Source organism: Condylura cristata, unplaced genomic scaffold, assembly GCF_000260355.1.
Source record: "Condylura cristata isolate star-nosed mole 26May11 unplaced genomic scaffold, ConCri1.0 scaffold00005, whole genome shotgun sequence".
Lineage (NCBI taxonomy): Eukaryota > Metazoa > Chordata > Mammalia > Eulipotyphla > Talpidae > Condylura > Condylura cristata.
In genome coordinates, this window is record NW_004567106.1 from 27,977,655 (window position 1) to 27,995,796 (window position 18,142).

Consider the following 18,142-nt stretch of genomic DNA (forward strand, 5'->3'; position numbering starts at 1 on the left):
GAGCTATTGTAAGACAAAAAATATTTGCTTCACTATAATCTCTAACAAAAGGTCATAAGCAGTCATTATAACAAAATGGAGGGCATGTTTCTGTGAACGCTTATGGAATCTTATGTAGTCATTTAAAAAAAATAGTAATTTAAAAAAATAGTAATTTTGAAGATGTGACAACATGAAATAAGCTCATGAAGTAACATAGTTAAATGTATGACCCAATTACATCCTTACACAATTGTCTAGAAAATTAAAATGGGACTCAAAGAACACACCTAAAATAATGTGTTAGAATAGTAGAACATAAATGATCTACTCTGATCCACCATTTTCAAAGCTTTAGGATTTCCTTGTCAATTTAGAAAATTAGCTTGTAATGGTCTGCACAGTATATTAAAGATTCTAAAAGGAGTCAAGGAAGAGATGGCTAAAGAAACTAATGGCATAAAGGGCCAACTTACTCTGGTGGTCATGAATCTTGTCGATGGTGGTTGGGTCACCTCTCAGATGCCATGATGGTAATTTAGGAATCTGTTAGTCCTTAAAAGATTGCCTAAATGCACAAGCTAATCTCAGAAAAGTCATTAAAAAAAAAGTGGGGGAGAGAGGGTGTACAAGGGACACGGGGCGGGGGGGATGGGGCAGAGAGGAGAGAAAGAAACTTTCCCAGTCTATCTTGAGGTCTGGAATTTATCGTGTTATCTGCGATGGTGTGTATGTTCGCATGTGTTTCTTTTTTCTAACATTATCAGCATGAGAACGACTAGAAATGTGCTGTAGATTTTTCTAAAGAAGTCAAGACAGCTGTGACAGCTACAGGGTTTCATTTATAGATACTGACACTGCACATTTCAGTACGTATCAGACTCAAAGGTTAAAATATGTACATATTGTTCTCCAGCATGAAATCCAAGCAAAGACCATAACTCTTTTGACGGTACCAAAATGTTCATTTCTTATTTTTTCAGGTCACTGTTCACCCAACACAACTTTGTCCTGTGATACATTTTATAGCATAAATAAGCAAACAAAAAGTCAGGCATCTAATAAAAAATGCATTCATTCTCTAGGCAGAGTCTAAGATCAAGTAGAATTGGTGACAGCATTAAAGGAAGATCTGCACATGTTTATTTTTATAGTCAAGTTACCTTACATAGCATAGGTACATGTGTTTTTCCTATAACTAATATTAACACATATAAATGTCGATCACTCAAGACTTCTGACATCTTGAAATTACTACTTGAGATGAATAAAGACTGTGGAACACAACAACCTTAAATTTCCCCAGTTCTGCCTACCTAAAGAAGACTGGTGTATGTCTCCCCATTTAAAAGTTATTTTCCCGCATGACACATTTTTTTGGGGTACATATGACTATGTTCAGTAAAGTGTTGATTAGCCCTTCTTGATCTTTAAATCTGACAAGAAATGAAAGACCTTTGCATTTTGTAAATCTTGAGCACATTAGATTTGGGGAAGACTAATGAAAAACGAAAGAGAAAAAAACAAGGCCAACAATCATAAATCCTTCTTGACTAGAAGGCATTCCTCCCTTATCCCTAAAAGAAATTCATTCCTGCACATCTTGTTTGAATTTAACTGCTGAAGTTCGTCTTGTTCCATCTCTAGAACAAGTCAGGCGGCAGGGTATAAAGATATGACTACATGAATAAAAACACATGACCGGTGTGGCCACTGCACACACAAAAACAAGATGAGACAGAAAAATATGAACTGTCAAGTGACATGTCACTTGGATACATGTGTTTCTGTATTTTGTCATGAATGTTCAACTGGAAAGCTACTGGAAGTCTCTGAGTACTCCTTCCCCTGCTCTTGCAAAACATGGAAATGTAATCAGAAAAGCCAATGCTTTATGAGCAGAATACTGGCCTCAATTTTTAGTTCCAGCAGATTTGCTAAAAGAAAAATATTCCACACAGCAACACTACACAACACACTCAACAAGTCTACAAGGAAGGCTAAGACTCTCACTAACAGACACCAGGTTCTTCAGAGACGGGGTCTTGCACAAACGCTGGGTTTGAGTTTAACTTGGGAAGAGAGTGCTGTTTTTCTTTTTTCCCCACCTACTTTTTCTTACACCAGCCTGACATGATTTATAGTATTTTTATTACAAATATCGTAATGAAACCTCACTTTGTGCAGATTGAAGCAGTGATGAGGGAATTGGGGTGGTCTGGCACTAGATGGAGGTGAAGAGTGAGATGCAAAGTTCTATTCCTGTCACAAGGGAGAAAAACACAACTCAAGATCAACCCTGGACAGAGTCAAGTTCACAGGGCATTCCTGGAAGGCAGGGGCACTGATGTTGTGTGGAATGTGGCCATGCCTGCAACGAGACAAAGTCCATAAACTGAATTATCCCTTTTCTGATCCTCTAAGTACAGAGGAGAAGCAAGATAACACAGTCTATGACAATCACTGCTGGTGCTAAATCTCTCTGGTGGGAAAGGCAGGTTTACTTTCACGCTTTTATATTTGTTGAAGCTTTTAAATAAACAAAATTCTTAGGAAATTCTCAAGGGAAGATCCTGGGTGTCTGACCTTCCTGTGGTACCCTGTTTGCAAAGTTCTTTCCTAATTCCTTTACAGGTCTGGGATTTTGATCTAGTAACTTGCAAAGAAGCAGAACAAGCAGCAAAGATGAGGTAGTGGCATAACCTTCCAGCTGCTTAAGTTTAGACAAAGAAAACAGACAGGCACCCAGGTTTAACAAAAAGATGATGCTGATTTCATAGATGTAGGGACTTGGTCTATATAATTCTAAACTCATAACTCGGAAAAGGCCCAATTACCACTTCTTACTTAGCCTCTCACTTCAGATATATGCTCATTTTGGGAAGTTGGGAGTAAACAGGGACAGAGGGAGAGCCCGTTGGAGAAAGAAAGGAACATAACAAGCATTTTCTCTCTTTTCTCACCTTTTTAAATCTGGTTCCCTATTGTCTGTGATTTCACACATTGGTCACAAATGGTGAAAGGGAGGGACAAATTTTAACATAATATGATCTTTATTCCTCAGGAATCATACAGATGTTTACCTATTTACTCAGCTTCAAATTCAAACAAAAGACTCCATAATTTTGTATGAATTATTTGATCATTATTCTAAGGGGGCTGGAGTTATAAATCCCAGCTTCAATCTGGATCTTATATTCACTAACCTTTTAGAAGAAATTTTAGGAGACAGCTTGGAAATTATATCCTGCCTTTGTTCTGCAAAGATCTAGCACTGTTCTTACTGTGTTATGGCCCTGTGACAGAAGCTGAAATTTGTCATTATGCATGTATACCATACATGCATAATGACAATTATTTTATAATTAATTTACAAGTTTTAAAAATTATAACTCTTAATGCCAACAAAGAGTGAAACATTTAATACTGTTGTACACCAGCAATATTAGAATATGACTATATCCTTTTTTGTGCTAATTGGACAATCTGTATCAAACAGTGTTAAAAGTACTCACACTTTTGAGTCTCAGTTCCACACACACGTCATAGAGAACCCCGACATTATTTACAATAGTGAAAAATGGCAAACAATCCAATAGCCAAGATCAGGAAATGGTTACATAAGTTCTAGGCAATAACACTGCTAAGTTCTTAAAAAATTAGAGACTAAAAGTACTAAAAAAAAAAAAGTTAAGTGAGAAAACTGGATGACAAAATTTTGTATATGGTATGATTCTGGAAAAATATGCAAAGGAAAACTGCTCTGAGGAAACAGCAACAAATATTAACCATGGTTAACTCTAGGTAGAAAGACTTAAAGCGTTTTCATTATCTTTTTTATTTTATCAAATTTCTATGATGAGAAAGACACAACTTTTGTAAAGAGAAAATATTTTAGTAAGAGAGTATATCAAATTGATGAAACTCACAATGGTGTATGTTTTTTGGTGGTTAAGTCTAGCTGGCAAAGACTTAGAAGAGTCCTAATCTCCAGTATGTGTAACAAAACACAAAACTGATCTATTTCTAGAGAATCCTTCAAGAAATATGTCACAATTTCAGCTGTATACATCTACAGACTGTGATTTCCCTGATGGGGATTTACCCTACAGGAGTAGCTGGACTAGTATGTGAGAGATGTAAGCATAAGCTGTTTGCTGCACTATTGTTTATAGATTAACAAATATGCATTAGTATGTTTTATACATTAATTATTAAAAGCCGTATTTCCGGTGCATGATGGTAGAGCACAGGTGATTTTCATTTCTCTTTTATCTTTCATTGACTGTTTATAATTATTTAATACTTTTAACATTAAGATTTCTGAATGGTTTAAGCTACCACAACAAAAATTCAAGCCTCCAGCATCAGGAATAAAGGCTACCAATCCAGTTGAAGCCCTTTCATGCTCTTTCCCATCATACCTCTGCCCCAGAGGTAAGCCCAATTCTGAATTTTGTAGGTCTCCATTCTATGCACTTTACACTTTCATTATAAGCACATGAATATCTAGATACACTGCTTTTATTACCAAGAGAACATAATAAAGCTATTCTTATTTTTCAGGGAAAAAAAATCTGCTGGAAACGTGCCTCAGAAACTAAGACCACAATGTCTCAGCACTAGAGAAATCTACATTAAGACCAGACAGAACTTTTTTTTTAAAAAAGGGTAAAGGAGTAAAGAACTAAATGTGCCTTTATTACTTAAAGGATTTTGTCTTCAAATACTTCAAAAGTATGGCTCTTAACTAGTACAGATTAATGTAATATAGAAACCACTTTTCATTATACTTGTTTGGCCCAAGAGTTACAGGTCACTGAATCTGGGTGTAACTGAACACCCAGATAATAATAAAATAGTCACTAAGAGAGAAGAGTGGATGTTTGTATGAGCACAATGAAGAATAGTTCAAGCAACATCCCTGTTTATTTGTTCTAAAGCACCCAACCCAATAATGAAGATGGGAAAAAAAAATCACATCGGCACTAACAATGCTATTTTTCCCATAAGTTTGAAGGTATCTATACCTGCACACCCTCCCAAAGAATGCTATACCTGAGGGTGTAAGGATGTGATACCATCTAGCCTTTGCTGCTAACCTTAGTTTGGGTAAAAGTGGGCAGCAGCTGATATACACACAACTTGCCAAGGTGACTGTGCTTTCCAAGAGGAACAACTATGGACTGTGGCTAAACACTCTCACCTTGAAACAGTCAGTTATGTGTAGCATAATCAAGAAAAGATATACCCAGACAATGAGGAAGGTAGGCACAAATCAAAACCCCAGATCCAACGTCTGGTCCTGGCAGACTGAATCCTGTCTCATTAGTGGAGAGAAGGAGCTGGTAAGACTGTACACCAGCCAACCACCTGTAAACTACACAGGGCTGTGCCATCACCAAAATCTACAGGGAAATTCCAGTGATCACAGAAAGTGGAAGCCACTGGGAATCCTTCTGCTTATACAGCATCACTCTTACAGCCTTAGTAACAGTGCAGTGAATTGACTGTGAAGGAAAACATGAAGTTGTATCAAGCAAGGGAAAAAGCTCTTGGGGCAGGACTAACATGAGTGCAATGACCAGAGGCTAAATTACCACCTGCTCATTAGACGAGAATGGAAAAATCCTTCTCGCTTGTTGTTTGGTTTTATCAGCAACTGGAGACAATGACATAAAAATAAGCTATTGCCTGAAAAGTGTTCAAGTCTGGTAACTGCACAAGGCCTGCATTTCTGTTTGAAGACCTTGGTGGGTTTTAAGAAGCAATGTATTAGAAGCAATAATGGAGTTGGAGATTAGCCGCTGTGGACCTTATCCTAGACAGGCTTGAGTTGTGTGTGTTTAGAGAGAAATCATCTGACTTTTTTTTTTTTTTTTTTTTTTAATGTTAGTATCTGGGCAATCCAGAAGACCAAGAAGAGGGATAAACAATGTAGAGATATGGGAGTACAATTCCCAAGTTTGGCATTTTCTTAGGTATGTGAAATTGGGCAAGTCACTGAATTTCTTGGACAACTATAAAACGTAAGGTAGAGCAAACGTACACAGCAGAATCATGATTCAGTGGAGAAAAAGAGAAGTAAGAAATCAGGTTTTTGGAAGTACTGGTGAAATACTCAGCAAAACTAACAGGGCTGAATGCCTTTTATCTTTAAAATCCATTTCTGGCATTCACTTACTCCACAGGGTACAGTGATGACATGTGAAATACATGAAGTTCTTGTGGAAAGCAACTTGTTAGTATGGGGAGGCATTGTAACATGTAAGTAAAGGCAAAAATTTTGAAATTGCAAGTCTAAATGTTACTTATTAACTGAGACCTAGTGGAGGTACTAGCTGAGGTTGTCTGCCCAAAGTGGTTATGCATAGAATTCAGAAGCTCTATGAGCTTGGATGAAAAAAAAAAAAAAAAAACAACTTTACATCATTTCATTCACTAACCTCTAAAATGTATTCTTTTCTTCAATTATGACTGTAGGCTATTATCAGTATTTTCTACATGCTACATTTGCACTGTAACAGGTATTTTGATGTTACAGTACAAGTATAGGTTTAAAAATACTGTTTACACTCATTGAGATTATACAAGCTATTAACCCAACACTACAGCTTCTTATGTAAGACATGTTACATATCATAAAGTCACAATTTTAATATTTTGACTCCTGCATTTTAACATTATTGGCTTATTTGTCATCCTATGTATTTTAATTGATGAACTTAAAAGCATTATTTTGAGAGACAGTCCACAGACATCACCAGTTTGCTAATGGGGCCCAGAACACAAAAAGGCCACACACACTCACGCCACCTTGGGCATTCACCATCTTAGGTGATAAAAGGGTGAGAACAGCTATGATGCAGGGTAACTGTGAGGATTCTAGAAACAGTAAAGTGCAGTGCACACTTGCCTGCACATAGTCGGTAGTCACCTAACAAGAGCTTATTTGGGCTGAAAGTGAGACAAGGGAATTAATTTTATAGATTGCATATCATTTCATTCTCCATAACATGACAATTATGAGAAGTTCATAATTGTTCTTTTATGGACTTTAGGTTAATGCTTTAACACTAAACTATCCTCTTCATTTGTATGGGTTAGATAGCCTTGTGTGTTGGTCGCTAAAATGGCTGTGTAGATGTCCTTCCTAGCCCCAGAGTGCTAACTGCTGGAACAATCTGCACAGAACAGAGGTGAGAAGCTCTGGGGGAGAGTACACCATGGCTGAAGCTGGAAAGGTCTTTCTGGGGACATGTGGCTGACCTAGCTGCTTTGCTTTGAGCCAATGGGCAAGGTCTTGGCGACAGTGGCGGAAATGAGAACCGGTTATTTAGAAAGTGGGAATACGGAGCAATTTTAAAGCTTGCCAGTGAAGGGGTCTTTAAAGGCAAGCCTAGTCTTTAGGCTCAGTATAATGAACTTCAATGTGAGAAAATTAAGTAATGTTTCAACTTGAGTCCCAAATCAACAGTCTCAGCAATATGAGAGTATCCTGCAAGTGGGAGTGAGCTAGAGCTACAGAGGGAAGATTCATGACCTTCTTAATTAACTCTGAGGTGCTGCACATAAGGGGAAAACGATAAATCAAGTAGATTACTGCCAGTGATCTGCATTTCTAAATGAAATAAGAGGGTAGTGCTTTGAGTCATTTTGTAAATCTGTATGGTGTGGTGGAGGGGGGAATCTCCAAGGTCATCCCTTCTGTTAAAATTCACTCACATGTACAATAGTCCCTGTTTAATTTCATACCATAGGCAAAGTACAATTCATACAGTCAAGTGTGAAGAGTCAGGAAATAAGCAAAACTAGTTCTGGGAGGGCAACACAATGCGCACATCTGTGAAACTATTATGTATGCAGATATTTGAAACAATTTTTGAACACCTGCTGTGTAACAGGCACTGTTCTAGGAGCTACAGATAAAATGATGTCTAAGATAAACAGATAAAATGATGTCTAAGATAAAGTCCCTGACCCCACAGACTTCACGTTGTCTGGGAGACAAATAAACAATCACCAAACAATTCAACACTGATTTTGGGTGGTGGCAAGTGCCATGAAAAACAAGAAAGATAAGCAGGGCACAAGAGGGGTTCAAACTCTCATTCGGCCATCAGGGAAGAATGTTGTGTGGGTGACATCTGACTAGACACCAGAAAGAAGGAAGAACACCAACTGTGACTCTGACTGAAGGTGAGCCTGTGCAGATGGACCAGCAGGGATGAGAGCCCTGGTGCAGGATGAGCTGCTTGTGTTCTAGGCTCCGGAACAAAGGGTCTTCCAGGGACTTGGGGGTGGGTCACTGATCATGGTGGGGAGTTGAAAGCGGTCTTTGATTCTGCATGTAGATATAGACACGAACACAGGCCCATTAAATAAGGGGGGATTAACCCACATTGTTGCATCTTATTACTGGCAAAAAAGCACACACACAAGTCTGGAATTAACCTAAATGTCAACCAATCAACTGTGGAAGAATTGAATAAATTATTACTATACTTTGATCTTAAAATTTTATAAATTTTTAGAAAAGAATGAGTTAGATCTTTCTGTACTGATTTAGAAAGAAGCTAAATCAAAAACAAAAGATAAGTGTGTATGTATCACATATCTTTCTATTATATAAACCATGTATATTTTATAATATATGCGTATTACAAAATATACATTATATAATACATAATGTGGTATGTATTTTATTTTAGGTTCCCTTTTTTTTAGGATAGTCAAAAAGAGCAAAGTATGTCTGTTCTTGGGAAAGAATATAGATGGAATCCCATCATGATGTTAACTTTGTTACTTTAGGGTGGGGCTTAGTGGGGAGCTGGAAGAGTAGAGAGAAAGCTACTGATTTTAAATATATTTGTACATAAATTTAAAATTTATGCGATTCAATGGTTACAGTAAAGTTAGTTAATGGTCTGACTTTGGAAAAGGAACTTAGAGATTCAAACAATTCATTCTGGGAAGGGAAACCCAAAATAAGTAGCATAAAGTCAATCTTGAATAATAGAATTGTCACAGTCACAAAAGAATGTAGACAAGAGGGAGAACACTGCAAACTGACAGAAAAGTCGAAGGCTTTTGCAGATGGTGCTGATAGTCACACTGTAGACAAACCTTTTGATGGCAGCTGATTGTCAGGATTACAATGGAGAGAATGCTGGTACATAAATATGAGCAGGTTTGGGAAATTAGAGAAAAGAAAATAGCAGGGGTAGTATTTAAGAGCTAGTTAAAATGCAGATATTACAAAGTTAGTGCTAGATTATTTGGAAGTGGGAGGAAGGGAAAGAGGTGGTTAGAAGATAATTAACTTGAGCTACCTAGACTAACCAGTAGCTTAGGTGCCATTCATTAACCATTATGAAATGAAATCAGAGGAGACATTTTGGAGAGGGATGTGAAAAAATGGGTCCAGCACTGGGTGAGTTGAGTCATACTGAACATTCATGAATCAACAGATAGTGGCATTTAGAAAAAAGGGTTAGGAGAAACTCTGGATTAGGGTTTGGGAAGTTCTCGTCACAGAGGTAATGGTTTAACTCAAGTAATGGAGTGAATACTGATAGAGAAGCAATGTAATAGTATCAGAGTTATGGGACAGTCTTGAAGATCCAGCTGAGGTCAGAAAGGTTGTGTTTGTAGGGGAAGAATCATATTGGTAAGCACTTTTCTATAACCATTCTCGACAGCTAGTCAAAGCAGAGAGGCTGAGATTGGAGACAATGAGCAAGCAAGGTCATGAGGCCAAAGAAATTAATTTAGTAAATGGCAAATACCGAGGTAAGCAGAGTTTTGGGGCAGGAAGGATTGAGATCCTAGAGGTCTCAAGACAAACATGGCACCAGGGACAGGACACAAGCAGATGTGACACTGGAAATTCTGATTAATGGAAAAATGTCACAGTTGCAAACAGTGAAAACAGCTTAGGACAAAGTTTAAGAAATGGGTTTCACTGTTAAAAGAAATACAAGGAGACACCATGAAATGAAAGGCACCCCCAGCTCATGGATCGGGAGAATTAACATCATCAAAATGGCCATCCTGCCAAAAGTGATATACAGATTTAATGCCATCCCGATAAAAGTCTCAATGACATTCTTCAAAGAAATAGAAAAAATACTGATGAGATTCATATGGAACAACAAAAGACCTCGAATAGCCAAAACCCTCATGTCTAAGAAAAAACAAAATGGAGGCATTACAATCCCAAACTTCAAGCTATACTAACAAGCCATAATAATCAAAATTGCGTGGTACTGGAACAAGAACGGACATACAGACCAGTGGATTTGGACAGAAAACCCAGATATAAACCCACAGGTTTATGGATAGCTAACCTTTGACAAAGGAGCAAGGAAGATACAATGGAAGAAAGAAAGTTTGTTCAGCAAATGGTGCTGGGAAAACTGGAAAGCTACATGCAAAAAAATGAAACTAGATCACTACCACACACCCTACACAAAAATTAACTCGAAGTGGACTGAAGACCTAGACATAAGAATGGGAACCATAAAATAGATGGGACAAACACTACACGACATACACTTCAGCGACATCTTTAAAGACAGAGCACCCAATGCAACGATAAATAGATGGGACTACATCAAGTTAAAGAGCATCTGTATAGCAAAAGAGACATTACAAAAAAACAAAGACATCCCACTGATTGGGAAAAAATTTTCTCACACAAAACTAACGATAAAGGATTGATCACAAAGATATACAGAAAACTGATGAAACTCAACAAAAATAAACAACCCCCATCAAAAAATGGGTAGAAAAGCTAAAAAGACACTTCTCCAAAGAAGAAATGCAGATGGCCAATAAACATATGAAAAAAAGTTCAACATCACTTGTAATAAGGGAGATGCAAATTAAAACCATAGTATGATACCACCTCACCCCAGTGAGAATGGCACACCTTCAAACAACTACCAAGTGTTGGTGAGGATGTGGGGAAAAAGGAACTCCTCTGCATTGCTGGTAGGAACACCAAGTAGTATAACCACTATGGAAAACTGTTTGGAGGTTCCTCAAACTGCTAAACATGGAGCTTCCCTATGACCCAGCAATTCTACTCCTAGGTATCTACCCAAAAGACACAAAAACACTGATTCAAAAAGATACCCACACCCCCATGTTTATTGCTGCTTTATTTACAATTGAAAAGACATGCAAACAGCCCAAATCCTCAAAAGTGGATAACTGGATTAAAAAAGATGTGGTACATATACACAATGGAATATTACTCAGCAACCAAAAAAAATAAACACATGCCTTTTACAGAAACATGGATAGAGCTGGGGGGGATTATGCTTAGTGAAATAAGCCAGAAAGAAAAGGAAAAATACCGGATGGTTTCACTCATAGGAGTATAACAGAGAATGTGAGAAAATAATGATAATGAACAGCTATATACCAGAGACATTTTTATGGGGGTGGGGTGGGGAATGGGATCAAAAACAGTGGGGGGAGGGAAATGCACTTGACTATGGTGATAGCATATGGGTGATTTGGTGATGGGAAGCCAAAGGGGATTACAACTGAGATGGAAAAATGCACAAAATGATATAAAAATAAACTATTACATTATTAAAAATAATAAAAAAAGAAATGGGTTTCTACAAAGGAGAAAAGAAAAAAGTAAACATGAGTGTATTTGTAGATGGTTTCAGTATCACTGATGCTGACCTATAATAAATTCAGAGATTTTGACAAAATGAAATGCAGCTTTGAACTGGACTAAAAATACATAAAAAGATGATTAGTCAGTACTGACAGATGGGCATAAGGGAAGAAATGTCCTGAGATGACTTGGGTTCTATAAGCAACCTCCTTTAAAACACTGATTGTCCTTAAACAAACTGTAGACAACAAGAAGTTACACAAGAAGGTCCAGCACCTAACAAGCAAATCATATAACCCAGGTCTGCCGTGTGTGTTTTTGCCAGCAGCTCAAGCTAATTCGATGGGAGGAAGCCAAAATGTCACATAAGGGCTCCTTTTCCAGCTTCCCAGTGTCCCTTGAGAGTGCATGTTTTTTGCAAAATACAATGAGCTGGCCAAATCAGGTTAGAGACATTACAAGGAAAATCTGGCAGGTAGCCATCTTGGCTTTGTTTCAACTGATGTCCATAAAACATAGGCTATGAAAATGGTAGCACGACATCTGGTGTTTGAGATCTAAGAGCATGCAACATGTTTATGGCAGGCATTAGGCCACAAACTTCAGTCTGGGGTGAAGGCAAACAGGACTTCAGTTCTGGTAGACAAAGGAGGGAAATATACTGAAGCAAATAGGACTGCTCTCAGAAGACCACAAACAGGTGGTTTTATGAAGAAGAAAAAATCCAACCACTGCTGTTAGATTAAAAAAAAAAAAAAAAAAAAACCTTCAGGCTTGTTTGTATAAAATAGAGAACCAGCATACACTTGGCTAATTACAGTATTTTTTTATTACTGACTATAATCGGGCAAAAGTGAGTCCAACTGAAACAGCAAGAGTGAAGGTTTGGGGGGATTAGGTGAGGTTTTGGAGCAGGAATAAAAGCGGGAAAGAAGAAGAAAGCTTTCATTAAGCAGTTTACACTTTGGTATGAAGATTTTTAAAAAGCATCCAGACTGATTTTATTTTCATTCAAAACAACTTCTTATTTAGTATATTTTTCCTTTAAGTACTTGAACATATTTTTAATGACTACTTTCAAATCTTTGTTTCCTCACTGCAACGCATGGGCAGTGTCATGGAAGGTGTTCCTCCTGTCCATATGTAATATTTTCCTGTCTAGTAATTTCTTGTTGCTTATTGGACATTGTATAATTCATTCGGACCAAGGCTAATGATTTTCATTCTAGCAGGCATTTTAATTTAGGCTGATCATATTGAACTTGAGAAGGCCTAGACTTATACTTTATTAGAACAAATTTGTGGAAAGCTCCAAGTGTTTCCCAAGACCTTCTTACTTGTCAGAACTCACCTCCAGATCCTGCCTTTTCTGAAGATTTTATGGAAGCTTGGTTTTTAGGTATTTTTAAGAGTAACTTTATGGAGAGGTCTACAAAGAACAAAGTCCTTTTTTCTAATTTGATGTCTTTCCAGTATCTCAGCCGGATGATTTGGTTTTTAACACATTGTTTCCATGCTGGCTAGGCTAAATGCAACATCTCTCTAGACTGCTGACTTACTCTCACATCAGTAACAGCAGTGTTGGTAAGACTAAGCCTTATCCTATGCACATGTAGCCCATTCTTACTCATGGGCTCACAACGACCCTCATAAAGACTTTTGGGACTATTTTCTGCACAGACCCTTCCTTTCTAGCCCCAATAGATATATATTCCAGCAACTTTAGCTGACACAACTCTGACCTCTCATCAGTGGGAGTACTAGTGGGCTAGTTCATTCTATTGCAATAACGAAACTGTTCTCAGGCAGTGAGGAACATGATTGCACACTAGGTTTCCTTTCTCTTAGGAAAATGGTTTTATACAGTGTATTGTCCAGAGCATGGAAAATTAGCTCACTGATTTGTCCATTGGTTATGATCAGATAACTAGTTACGATCATATTTTAAAGCTGCTTTCCTATGGATGCTGAATAGAAGTTGTACAACACTGCCTTTTCCTGATGTAACTTTCTTAATGCACTTGGGTACTAGAAGCTCAGTTTCTCACACAAGTATCTCTAGGTTTTCTAGAATCATTTTTTCATTTGCTCATATATTCACATACAATTCACCCACAATCATCCACTCATTCAATATTTATTGAAAAGTCACTTTTCTGAAGGCTGTGAACACAGAAATGTCTTCCTTGATCTCACTTGCATACTCTTAACCGCTGCATTGTTCTTTCTCAGACAGAAAAGAGCTACATTGGAAAAGTGGGGGGTTGGGGGTAGGTGGAAACAGGGAGAGTTTTGAAGCCAAAAAGTTTTATTTTTAATAGGTGCAAACAGAGAAGGTTGTGAGAAGTAAATGGATGACTAGTAAAGAAATTTAAGAGTAGAAATCGACTGAATTAGCACATAAGGGCAGAGTTTTGCCATATTTTTCTGCACTTCCCCATGAAAACACAGTGATCTATGTTTTGAATTAGAAATAACAGAAAGCTGTTCTGAATAAAGACCCCAGAGTTCCTTTGGAAAGTTGAGGATATAGGTGGAAATGACATTACTCTGGTGATTCCCTGGTGTACACAGAACTTGTCCCATCAGATGTGCCAACAAAAGTGATCTGGGATTAGGTACATATAAGAATTGAAGTCCTTTTGGAGACTTCAAATCTGTGTCAGCACAAGGAGAGAATATGACAAATAAAATGGATTTCTTTCTCACAGAATTTCCCAAATTTGACTGACACTCCCTCCCCCCAACCCTTTTGTAAGAACATGAAGGAGAGACGGAGGAAAACAGAAGCTGGAAAATAGCCTTTGGAATAATTATTCTATGAAATCCATTTTAGCATTTGCTATTTAATTTTAATAGCAAGCACTAAGCTAAATAAAAATACATTTTTAGCAGAGGTCAAACCTAACTGCTACTGTGCCAAACAGTGCAAGGAGTCTTAGGAAGAAGATTAAAGATAGCAGAGCTGTAGTTTAGGAATATATGTGTTTCATTTTTACTAAGTAACAAATGAAAGAAATGTAGAATAGTACTAATTTATGATTAGCTATGATATTTATTTATATCTTGTACCAAACTTTTTTTTTTTTAAACTAAGGTTGATTTGAAAACAGCTGTATTACTTTAATGGAAACACTTTACAGAGAATAAACACAATAAAGCCATGGTTACATGACCGTGTTATCATGTCTTCAAGTTATCACAATGACCCACTTCTGCGAAGTCCCAAGTTATTGATAAGCTCTTGTCGCCTCATAGCAGCTACCTGAGCTACATACAATAATCTGAAGGAAAAACCCAGGTACAGCCAGTGCCTCTCAACCTTTATATAGAGACTCCCTGACACTACCCTGCAGTTCAACTATCACCTGTTGGGGGAGACATGGTGGAGGAGGTTCTGTGTGCTCACTGTGCTTACTCCTTCCTTTCCTCTTCATTTAAGGTGCTGAGGTGTTCATCCTCACCAGCACTGGGGCCATTGCTAGGACTCACCTTGGACACTAAACCCAATTTCCTGGAGACCAAATATCATATAGGTTATTGGCCACCTCTCTCATTGTTTCCTTAGCCTTTGTTGTCTCCTACTGCTATAACGTAATGTGTTAATACACTCGAATATCTAAGAAATGGCACTTTGTTCATTTCATTTCTGTATTGTGTCTGCCACGCTGATCTTTGCTTTTCCCAATTTTTGTTTTCCAAATTTTCCTTTTAGTTTTCTAAATGAGCACTTACTTTCAGATATCCTAACAAGTTGAGCTACACCATGATAAGGATCATAGACTCCAGAGCTGAACTATAGAGGTTTAAACCTAATGTGCCCCTGAGAACAAACTGGGGACCAAGTTAGTAAGGGCTCGTTACTTAATTCCCGAGTCTCAAATTCGACACTGTAAAATTAAAATTGTAATAGTAACTCTCTCCTATAGTTACTGTGAAGATTAAATGAAATAAGCAATGTAAAAATGCTTAGCATAGATTTCAAGGCATAAAAGTATTATGTTACCTCTATTATTTATTCTATATGCTCTTATTCAAATTTCAGCTTTTCACCTTGTCCTCTGTGTTTCCAGAGGTGTATTATTCACACTGAGCAATAAAATTTCCCATTCTACAGACTTGATATTATTCTTCATATTACAGAAATCAACAGAACAGGTTTCCTATTCTTTTTTTTTTTTCAGGTTTCCTATTCTTAACATTAAGATATTTCCTCCCTTCCCAGAACTGATCCCACAGCGCTCACTAATTCAGTTTCCCTTGTTCTCATAAAATTATACATTTTAAATTTTTCTCATGTTGTAACAAAACCACTATGAAAGGAATTTAAGGTTTGTTCAACATTTTCTTTTCAGGATATTGCTCTCAAACTGACTTTCTTTAACATTACTTAACACTCTTAACTCCCTTCGATCTGCGCTGGCTTCCTGTGAATTTCAGTACTTTTTTCTTGGATCAAAGGCCTCGAAAACTCCTCTTAGTATATCTTTCCTCTATGGCCTGACTGAGCCTCCTTCTTGCAGCTGTCTTAGCTCCATCCTCTCAATTTAGTAGGTATTTATTTACCATCTATAAACACACACCTGGAGTGTCTACCATGTGTTAAGGATGATGCCATGACCCATTGTCCACAAAGGGATCCTGAGCAAGAGGCTGTTAAGTGACCTGCACAAACTCCCACAACCTGGTTGACAATTAAGCAGAATAAATGTGGAAATTCAAACCGACTTGAACAAAGCTTAGTATTACATGGATTTGATGTACAAACAGTCCTTTTCATTTAAAAATCAATTTCATCTTTTACATATGTCTATTTTCCTATCATTAGGACTTGACTAGCAAAACAGAGAATATTTACTTGGGCCTCTAAATTTAGTGATGTGTCCCTAAGAGATATATTTCCAGATTTAACTTAGAGTTCATGAAAAGGGGCACCTGCCGCTTCTCCTCTGAAACTAACCAAAAAAGACCCTGAATGTGGGAGCATTCTGTGGGTCACTGGCCATCTCTTTAACAAGTCACTGTCAATAAAAGGGATGGTATTAGATTAAAAAACTTGAGAGACAAAAACACCCAAGTGAACACAATGCTCTAGATTAGGGAAAAAGCCACAAAAAGTTTGTTTAGACCACCTGGGAAAATCTGAATTTGATCTAGAGATTAGACTGAAATGCACTGAACTAGAAAAGTAGACATTAGTGATTCAAGAACAGATTTTCCTTCACATCCAGGGAAGGCTAGCCAGTAGAAAGCCCAAAAGAAATATGCAAAAATACATCTTTATTTTAAAGGACTCTCAAAAATATACTATATGAGCAAACTTGAAACTGAATATAAGAGACTAATTCAAAGCTCTATTGAGGTAAGATTTAAGTTAGTTCTCTTAAAAAAAGACATGAAAGTGAAACAGTACAGATAATTCATTCCTAACTTTCCACTTCAGACTTTGAACCTTAGTTCTGGCACCAAGAGACTGGAAACACACCCACCTTCTATGAAAGGGACAGTCAATGTGAAGTTCATCACTGAATTACAAGCAGAGGGGTTTTCATTCTCATTAAAAATTAGTTTTGCACTTGTTTTGACTTTTTTCTCTTTAGGGATGTGTGTTTTCTTAATGTAAGGTGACGTCAGTTTCTCTCCCCAAATTACTGTCTCTTAAATTATCTGAGTTAACTGAAACACCAAAACCTCCTTTAGACCTGACATATCAGGGTCTCACTGCTCTCTAAATAGTATTCACACTTTCACTTTCAGTAAAAACTCATGTTACATTGCACAGTTGGGGTCAGTGCTGAGATGCCTTACCAAAAGATGAACTGCTACTAAATACCTTTCTGATATTAAATTACTTCAGTTTGTTATATGCTGATATTCTAACAATGTTCTGAATTCATAAAGTACCACTTCACCCCAGGGTTTAAAAGTTGCAATCCATTAATCTCCCAAACTGCCCTACCAAGTCTAAAGAGCATATTCTAAGTCTGCATACAAAATACTTCCAGAGTGAGCTTATAAATCAGTCATGCTTTCAACCATACACACGAGAAACTACAACCTACATGTCCCCAACCGAGAAATAAGAAAATTCCATATAGAGGTTGAATTAAAATAATCTCATGTCAACATTTCAAGACTGAAAGCTTTTTTCTACTCTATGAAGAAAAGATAATTTAAAAACAAATGAGGCAGATATGAGGTTGCTATAAATTCTGAAAATGGCTTACCTATTAATGTAACTGAGGGCAACATAAGTTGGCTGCTGTAATTCTTGTTTTTCTAAAACACGTGGATCTGTATCTGTAATAAAAAACACAATTATGATTTTTCAGCTTTGCATTAGAATATATGAGGTTACCTAACACAAAGTAACAGATGCTAAACAGAGAAAATGATTAATTTAATATACCTCTTTTTAAAGAAAACCCAGCCAGCAAATCACGATCATTTGTCCATTCATTCATTAACAGCAAGATATTACATTACTTTTCAAGGGAATTCCAAACATCAACAGTGATAAAATGT

At 37.2% G+C, this 18,142-nt stretch overlaps 1 protein-coding gene across 1 annotated transcript in view; it reads right to left on the reverse strand.

Annotated features, from left to right (window-relative positions):
* Positions 1 to 17,915, reverse strand: part of JAZF1 (JAZF zinc finger 1) — a 133,281-nt gene extending 115,366 nt beyond the window's left edge. Inside the window, exon 1 of the mRNA XM_012721073.1 lies at positions 17,845 to 17,915. The gene's annotated coding sequence lies outside the window, so the exon portion shown is untranslated. The remainder of the gene's footprint in view (positions 1 to 17,844) is intronic.
* Between the last annotated feature and the right edge of the window lie 227 nt (positions 17,916 to 18,142).